This window comes from Musca vetustissima, unplaced genomic scaffold, assembly GCF_032173495.1.
Source record: "Musca vetustissima isolate MV318-11 ecotype Yass unplaced genomic scaffold, APGP_CSIRO_Mvet_v1 utg194127, whole genome shotgun sequence".
Taxonomy (NCBI): Eukaryota; Metazoa; Arthropoda; class Insecta; order Diptera; family Muscidae; genus Musca; species Musca vetustissima.
This window is the reverse complement of record NW_026882010.1, coordinates 5,098-14,230: the sequence shown is the minus strand read 5'-3', so window position 1 is coordinate 14,230 and position 9,133 is coordinate 5,098. Positions and strand designations below refer to the sequence as shown.

The 9,133-nt window shown below is 35.5% G+C and overlaps 1 long non-coding RNA gene across 1 annotated transcript; it reads left to right on the top strand.

Moving 5' to 3' along the window:
- The first annotated feature begins 6,038 nt into the window (after positions 1–6,038).
- On the top strand, positions 6,039–8,714 carry LOC133328131 (uncharacterized). Its single transcript, XR_009754274.1, has 3 exons — positions 6,039–6,137; positions 8,245–8,307; positions 8,525–8,714. It is a non-coding gene; the product is annotated as an uncharacterized LOC133328131 (long non-coding RNA).
- The last annotated feature ends 419 nt before the right edge of the window (positions 8,715–9,133 follow it).

Below are 9,133 nucleotides of genomic sequence, written 5' to 3'. Positions count from 1 at the left end.
ATGATCTGTGAATACAAATCTGCCGCTAACAACAAATCTGGAGGTCTACAATTGAAGAGGTGGGCATCGGCTAAAGGAAGATTGGGCAAGCAAGAAGTAAGGTAAGAACTAAGGGGCACAGATATTTTTGGAAGAACGAAAGCGTTAGCATAAACAGTTAATGAAGAATTGAAGCGAGAACCGATGCGAAATGAACAATTTTTCTTAGAAGTGGCATAGGTTGAACAATTTACACCAGAAACGATGGCAGAGGCTGGATGAGTGGGCAAGTTGAGACGTTTTTATAAATGTTCAGATATGAACGAAGCCTCTGAGCCAGGGTCGATAAGAGCTCGAACAGGATGCGAAACTCCGGAATGAACGATGTTGACCATAGCCGTACCCAACAAGACATGTCGATTTTGGGACAATTTAAACAACAACCCTGTTTCTTAGCCACTTCAAATCTTTTCTCAAACGAAAGAGTTCTAAATTTTGGACATAAGCTTATTGAATGGGATTCATTTGGACAAAGAATGCATGAATTTGATCTATGTTTAACCGCAGAAGTAGCTACATGGTCTTTGATTTTACTTTTCGAAATTGGACTAGAAGGAGAACCTGTCTCGTCAACAAGCTAATGTTTGAATACTTTCAGTGAGGAATTTGTTTAAGTCTTCCCACGACGGTAGCGACGATTTATCTTTAATACTCTGCTCCCACAAAGCAACAGTTAGCTTAGGTAAACGCTGTTGACAAATATATACTAAAATAGGATCCCAGTGATCCGTAACTACATCATAGACAGACATAGCAGAAATACAGCTGTTGACACCACGCTGCTAGTACGCGAAGGTCGAAAAGAAGCTTGAGATGGTTATGCACTAGAATACGTTGACTATCATACGTATCCTTCAGCGACTGCCAAGCCATAGCGAAACTTTTTGAGTGAGCGGAAACTTAGACACGATTTCCCTAGCTTCACGTTTTGTTTTCTGAACTAAGTGACAAAGCCTCTCAATGTTACTTAAGCGAGAGTTGTTAATAAATATAGCAGAGAACAAGTCCCGGAATTTGGGCCACGATAGAAAGTCTCCATGGAAATCATCAATCTCACACGGTGGCAAGTTGAGATTATGCATTTTTTTTTTTTGAGACATTAGGCGGCAAACTCCAATTAGGAATAGAAACTTCTGCCGGATTTGGGAAATCAGTTTGAACCCTATTTGCTAAATTTGAAATATTGAAATTATCACGAGAACTATTAATATCATTTGTGAAACCTGGCTGATCAACAGGTGGCCGATTAGAAGTACTACCAATTTGTTGTAGATTTGGAGCTAAAGTTGCATTAACGACATGAGTTTCAGGAGGAGATTTCACCGACTTAAAATTGTGAATCTTTTCATTGATCTCCGACAAACAATCATTGAAACTTAGGTTAGACGATTGATACTTTGAATCGACAGAAGAGATCTGCTCTGATGTTGCACCCTCTATTGTCAACAAATAGTCAATACACTTGTCGTAAGTGTCCTTGACTTTAGACCATAACTCTTGAAGTTCCGAACTTTGAATTTCAAGGCTGAAAATTGTATGAGTCTCTGGCTTAAGTATATGATATGAGGCAATACATTTGACCACATTATCTGAAGCGCGAATAAATTGTGCCAATGGAGTGACCGACATGATTCTATAGAAAAACAAACGATAGCGAAGCAAAAAATTCCAAAAAATATATATTTTTACTATTTGAGGTCGACTATAACCGAATGTAGGGTACACACTGTCGAATTTGCAAAAGGGTCGATGAAAAAAGAGTAAATATAGTCGATAGGAACAACTAAAAACAAAAAATTTTGTGAAATTTCCAAAAAATGGAACAAAAATTGACGAAAATAATTTGAAAATCGCAATTACCGACAGTAGGGTGTACGAAATTTCAAATGATGCTATAATTTTACAGACAAATAATTTTTGTTGTAAAAGTAATATCTACTTTTTCGCAAAAAAATACAACAATTTCAATAAAAATTGCCCAAAAAGAGTTTTTAATTAACAACAAATAAATGCTTTGAATGCGCTTGTGAAATGCCGAAAGTTGGGTACTTTTCGTTAAAAATTCCAAAATTCTACTATAGACCATCGAAGATGACAATCATTTTTTATCAAATATTTTTAAAATATTATTTATAAAATTTCACAATTTTTTAACACGTACCCACTGTGCAGTGGTGAATAACGAATACCGCACAAAAGGGAATAAAACACAAGCAGTGTAGAGTGAGCTGCTAACGCACTACAAACAGACCAACGACAACGAACCAACAGAGATGTGTGGGGAGAGCAAGATCTTGTTGGTATGTTAGTCGGCTCACACTAAACAAGGCGGTTGGAATGCGAGAATGATTTTGTTGTTGATATCACACGATCAACAAAACAACGAGAACGATCCAACAATGAGAGTTGGTGTGATGGATATGCTGTTGGTAGGATTAGATTATAACAAACAAACGCTATAAAAAGCCGCGTGGAATATTAGAATATTTTTGTTGTGTTTAACGAACAAACAAGGAGAGTTGATGCGATATTAGAATTTTTGGTTTGAGAATAACAAGGAAAAGTAGAAAAAGGGCAAGATGAGTATTCCGATTGCTGTTAGTGCTTTTTCTCACTAGTGGCTGTCGAAGTCAACGAGAAAGCGGAGTGTATAGGTAGCCTTTAGTGAGAAATAACAAATAAGCACTACACAACCGATCAATGGTAAACAAATTATGGCAAGAATATGAGACAATGTGTGGACTGTATATTTAGGAAAGCATGCGTTAAGGCAATTGTAGGGCGACCAGTACGTGATGTAGCGAAAAATGTAGCAACAGATGGAAAATTTATTGTTGTAAAGCGAAATATAAAAAACGAAAACAATCGCGGTATGCTCAATATTAAGAAACTGAACTACGTACCTTTGAGTTTATGATGTATTGTTGTTTGTGGATGATGGTGCAGTTTTTGATGCTTATGGATTTGGTGAATATGATGATGATGAGATGTTGTTTATGGTGAGGGTTGATGATGTTTCTCTCCTTTGAAATAGCGAAAAATGGGAAATTGTTGGTAGATTATCCGACTTGATGGGATCAAACTGCAACAACAATGCTAGGAAATATCCGGCTGGAACGGATCAAAATGTTGGCGTGATACCGATGAAGGGGAGAAAAACCAATAAAGAAATAAAACAATTTGGTATTAGAATATATTTTCCAATTTAGTGAGTTTCGAATGAAACAAAACTTTACCTTAATGCGTGCTAGTTCGAGAATGCAAGTTCTAGGAGAGAGCGTAGGAAGGAGAGAATACTCTCTCCTACAATCCGAACCAGGCGAACCTAGAAGAAGTGCAGAGAAGATTCCCCCATTGACTCAAGTGAGTGACCAATTAATGTGAATAATAATTGGTATGCTACGGAAGGGGTGAACAACATATCGAACATATACATATACATGTAAACAATGTATCGCGGCGACGGGTGTAAGTTTGGGAGTTATTTCGTGACTGCCGACGCTGGGGTTGATGTGACGATTGTGTTCGTTGTTGATGTGGTGGTCGATGTTGTCCTTACTTCCACTACTCTGACCTGCGTATCTGGTCCACTATGTGTATTCGTGATTCTACCAAGCCTCCATTCGCTAGGAGGCAACAAATCATCCATAACCACAACTAAATCACCGACTTTAAGATTAGGAGTTGAACGTCTCCATTTGTAACGTTTTTGCAGTGACTTTAAATAGTCTTCTTTCCACCTGACGGAAAATTTGTGATGAATTGCCTTCAATCTAAGCCACCTATTTATGAGAGACAAGTTTCGATTACTAGGGAATAAGCTTCCATTCGAAGCCATAAGCAGCGTACTTGTCTGAAACGTCTTGAGCGGAGGATTTTTGAAATTCACAAAACTGTCTTGCTAGCCATCGGCTATCATTATCAAATACTATCCGAGAGGGTAGTCTTCGCCTCCCAACGAACCGAGCCAGTGCAGCCTCAAAGGCGATCATTGACAATTCGGAACAGGGCTCTAAATGAATAGCTTTTGCGAAAAGCAGACGAATAAGCATACATAGCCTTAAAGAATGGGCGATTGACGCAAAATATAACTTTTTAATTCGAACGGGCCTGCAAAATCTATACCAGTGATGTGCAAACGTACACCGTTCAGGTGGTAATGGAGCCATAATTTGCGAACAACACTTTTGCTTGTAGATTAGCGCAACCATTGCTTGAATTTTTGCTCTTTTACCTAAATTAGGGGGGCCAAACAAATCCCTTTTCAGCCATTCTGTTGAGGGATGTACAAGGAAATGTGGACCAAGGAACCACACTGAATCTGGTTGAAGATCCTGAGGTTTACAACCTCTAGTCCCTAAATCGGCAGGATTATCGTGGGTAGGAACATGACGACAACAGGCGCTTGGAATTAACTCCCGAATCTGAGCAGTTCTATTTGCTACAATATTTCTGATTATTTATTGTTTCTTCCACCGTGAAACCTCCAGTTAGAATATCGTCAACGTATGTTTCTCTCTGAATTATTTGATGGATGTTAGGATTTTCATTTTTCGAGTCTTCTGATAATTACAAGCGCGCGTCTGGCGAGGAACGGTGCGCAATTTACACCGAATGTGACAGTTTTTAAGCTGTAATCTTTGACAATATCTTCGGGACTGGTTCGAAAGAGAATTATCGGAAATAATCTACCGTGAGGATGTATAAGAATTTGTCGATACATTTTTTGGATGTCTCCGCTGAAGACATAAGGATATTTTCTCCAATTAAGTATTACTGACGTTAAGTCTGTTTGGAGAGTGGGTCCTGTATGGAGGACATCGTTAAGAGTAAAACCTGATTTTGATTTTCGAGATTTAGAATTCTTAACAAAATTCATCTGAGACTGAGACAGGTGGAGTACTAGGAACCTCTTCCTGTTCCCAAAATTTTCTTAGCAAATTGCTTATTAAAACTTTTTCAGATTCGACTATTCGAGATGTGAACGAATGAACTTGTACAACTTGCATTGGGCCACTTAGCACCCAACTGAAAATTGTATTATAAGCAGATGCATTGCCACATATATTCGTTTTAATACCATCTAGGTTTATAAATCATTCAGAATCATTGCACAAAATAAGATCGAGTTGAGACGACTTGTTTAATGATAGATCAACTAAATCGATACCTGCTAGATACTGAGGGTTAGCAACTTCAAAAGTGGCAGAGGAAAGAGATTTGACTACTTTAGGTAATACGATAGCTATTATTGAAAATCGCATATTATGTTTTGGGGCGACAATAATTAATTCACACTCCTTTTTGGCAAGTCTGTTTCTGGCCTCCAACCCCAGTAATTTCGAAATAACCTTGAGAGGTGGGAATTTGCAATAAATTCCGAATCCTTTCTGATAGGAAAGTTCTTTGTGATCCTGGATCAATCAATGTTCTTAATGTGAATAATTCGCCCTTGAGTTCGATTTGAACTGTGCAAAAATTGGCGTGAACTTGAGCCGAGCGTTTTAAATTAGATGTAGATGGACTTTCAGGAGTAGTAGTGTGAATTGGCTTGAAAAACTTTTCTGAAGAAGATTAATTTATGTGGTGAAGTGTGTGATGATTTTTGTGGTAAACCAAACACGTCGCTGTAGCTAAAATAAGAACTAGTCACGTATTAAAACAGTTAATCTACTAGTTCACTGTAGCTAAAATGAAACTAGTTAAGTATTGAAACAGTCATACTACTAGTTGCCATGAGACAGTTGAGTTATTCGTGTTAGTCGAAGCGAAAAGGGACTGACTGTACTGCTTTACTGCACATGTTGCTCTCTTTTGTCTTACAAAGTGCTGCAGTGAGCGCCGCTCTCCCACTCATTGTCATTTTCCCGTTAGTTTGTGCTTCGATTACAGGGTTGACAAATTATGTTTTTCAGCAAATCTTAATGTTTGGTAATGCTTGCAATATAAAATTTCATGGGAATATGGTATATTTATGTATTTTGGCAACCCTTTTTTTTAAATGAATCAAAGATAAACTGTTTGGAGATCATTCAGTCTGTGGTTTCGTGTAAAGTGGACGTGCTGAGCTTTCCCTGTGAAAAAAAATATTCAACACGGTAAGTAAAATGAGTAAAAGAAATATGTCCCGGTTAATAAAAAAAAAACGTCAAGAATACATTAATAGATTAAGAAATAGTTCTAATCTAGAAACACAAAACCGAAATATAAATGATAAGCCTGCTGTTTTAACCACAGATTTGTCAGATAAGCAATGTGATGTTAACACCAGAAACCACAATGTTCAGCAAGAGTTATTTACTGATAAGTTAGGGAAGTGGTACATAAGAAACAAAATTTCCAGGAAAGCATTTGAAGAACTTTTGTGCATTTTAAGAGAAGAGAATTTAAATGTACCAAAGAAAGCAGATATATTATTGCCGAAAATTGTTGAGGAACCCATTATAAGGAAAGTGCGTCCCGGCCTGTATTGTCATTTAGGCATAAGAAGTCAATTACAGAAAGTTGGTAAATTTTTATTGGGATTAGACAAAATAATAATTGATATAAATATTGATGGCTTGCCCTTATTTAAAAGCTGTCGAGCTCAACTGTGGCCTGTTTTAATAAGAATTGTTAATTCTCAAATTGTGCACGTCCTTCCAGTTGGGACTTATGTTGGTCTTAAAAAACCGGAATGTATTTTGACGTATTTATAAGATTTTGTGAAAGAAATGAAAGACATAGCAGAAAATGGGATACAATTTGCAGAACATATTTTTAGTTTAGAAATACGAGCCAATGTTTGTGATGCACCAGCGAAAGCTTACATATGCGGTATACCAAGCCATGAGTCGTTCCATGGCTGCAGCAAATGCACCCAAGTAGGCAAAAAAATTGGAAATGTTTTAACCTACAGTACTAAATCAGGAGCTTTAATAAAAAATGATGATTTTGAAAATAGAAAGTATTTGGAACGTCATCTCGTTAATTTTAGAAATACTAAAACACCATTAGAAATAATCCGCGTTAAAATGATAAGCCAAGTGTCAATAGATACTATACATTTACTAGATTTGGGAATTATGCGGAAATTTATATTACGAATATTTGGAGGGAAAAACTATCGTTAAAGTTAGCAAAAGGGATAAGATCTGGATGTCGAAAAAGTTAGAGTCTTTGAAAACATTTGTTCCACAAGAATTTGTAAGGAAACCAAGAAGTTTCGATGACATAGCACACTGGAAGGCAACGGAGTTCCGCCAGTTTATTTTGTACACTGGGATTTTTGTTTTCAAAGACCTAATTCCTGACGACACATACTACGTTTTTCTACTCTTACATTGCGCATGTAGATTGTTGTTATGTCCTAAGAGCTACCATAACAATCTGGAGCCGGCAAAACAATTGTTAGATTTGTTTGTACATAATTTTCCAATTGTTTTCGGAGATAGTAGCGTGTCCTACAACATCCATACTTTGCTACATTTGGTGGATAGCGTTAGAGACATAGGTTTAATGTCTGATTCGTCTGCATATGATTTCGAAAATTATTTACAAACAATGGGAAAGTATGTCAAAAAGCCCACGAATATACTACAGCAGATTTTTAAAAGAGTTCAATACGAAAGTTATTTTATCGATATCCCAAGTCAAGTTTTCAGAACTATGAAGAATAAAGGGGTTTGTTACTACTTCAATAAATGTCTTTATACTTCAAAGAAACCAGACAATTTCTGTTGCATTAAACCATATATTCCAATTGAAATTCAAAGTTTTGAAGAAGAAGGCGAAGAAAAGTTTGTCATAGGTAAACGATTAACAAATATAATAAGTTATTTTAAGGAGCCAATGGATTCCATGAATATTGGTATTTGCTGCGCCGATGTATCTTCTTTAGGTGATGTGGAGAAATTCTCAATTTTAGAAATAAATTTAAAATTTATGTGTATTCCTCACAATGAAATGTTATCTTACTACCAATTTTGCATAGTTGTCTTTAGAAGCATAAATTATATTTTTTCGTTTGTTTTATTCGGCCCTCACTTTTCGTCTGTATTTTTAATTATATTAATAATCTTTATGTATTTTATGAAACAAATTTTTTTTAAAGATGGATTCACAAATTATAAAGATGCCCCTAAGTGAAAGCAAATCATGTAGGTATACATAATAAAGCAGTTATGAAATATATTATAAGCTCGTATGTATTTTCTTTCATTTCAGGTACTGAAAACAACTCATGGAAAAATTGCAAAAAACTTTCCAGAAAAATTGATAATTTACAAGGTAAGCATAAAATATTAAAAGTATATACTACTCAGTGCCGGAACAGATTTTATTGGATCGTAATATTTGAAATATTTCTTTTCATATTATTTAATAAGCTCAATGCTTTCTTTCACTACTTTTATCGCTGTTTGAACTATTTTTTTAATTAAATGATATTTTCAATTCAATTTTAAATTTTACTGTACTAATTTGGTTTAAAATTGCCAAATTTCAGAAACCATCAACGACTTAGTTACAACTGTCCAACAAAACAGTGAGGCTATTATGTCCGCATTTGCCAAAATAAAGGTAGTCACAACAAAATTAGTTTGACAAGAAACGTCAATCAGTACCGCTACAAATGACTTCCCAATATCTTCTGAAAACATGTTGCAAACCATGGAGGAAAAAATCTCTTGTGACATCCGAGATATTTACGTAAGTACAAAAATGTGTTTATTATTTGTATAGTAATATATCGAAAATGAATGAGGAATAATGTAAATATTTTCTTAATTTTTATCACATAGTAATTTAATCCTTCACATTTAGTGTTTTTCACTTTACCCTTTTTTTTGCTTTGCCTTTTATTTAGAACTTTATATCTCTTTGTTTCGTAGTGTTCAGATTTTATTTCAATTTATTTTAACTTTTAGTTTTAAGTATGTTTTAACCTTAGAATATTTTTTACAAGTGTGCAATGGTAGTTTACTTTTTGATTTTAGGTTTATTTCAGGGTTAGGTTAAGTTCACCATAGGCTAGGTAGATAGGTAATTTTATTTGTAGGTATTTTTAAGGCAATCTTAGGTTTTAGGTTCACTGTAGTGCAATATTATAATAGTG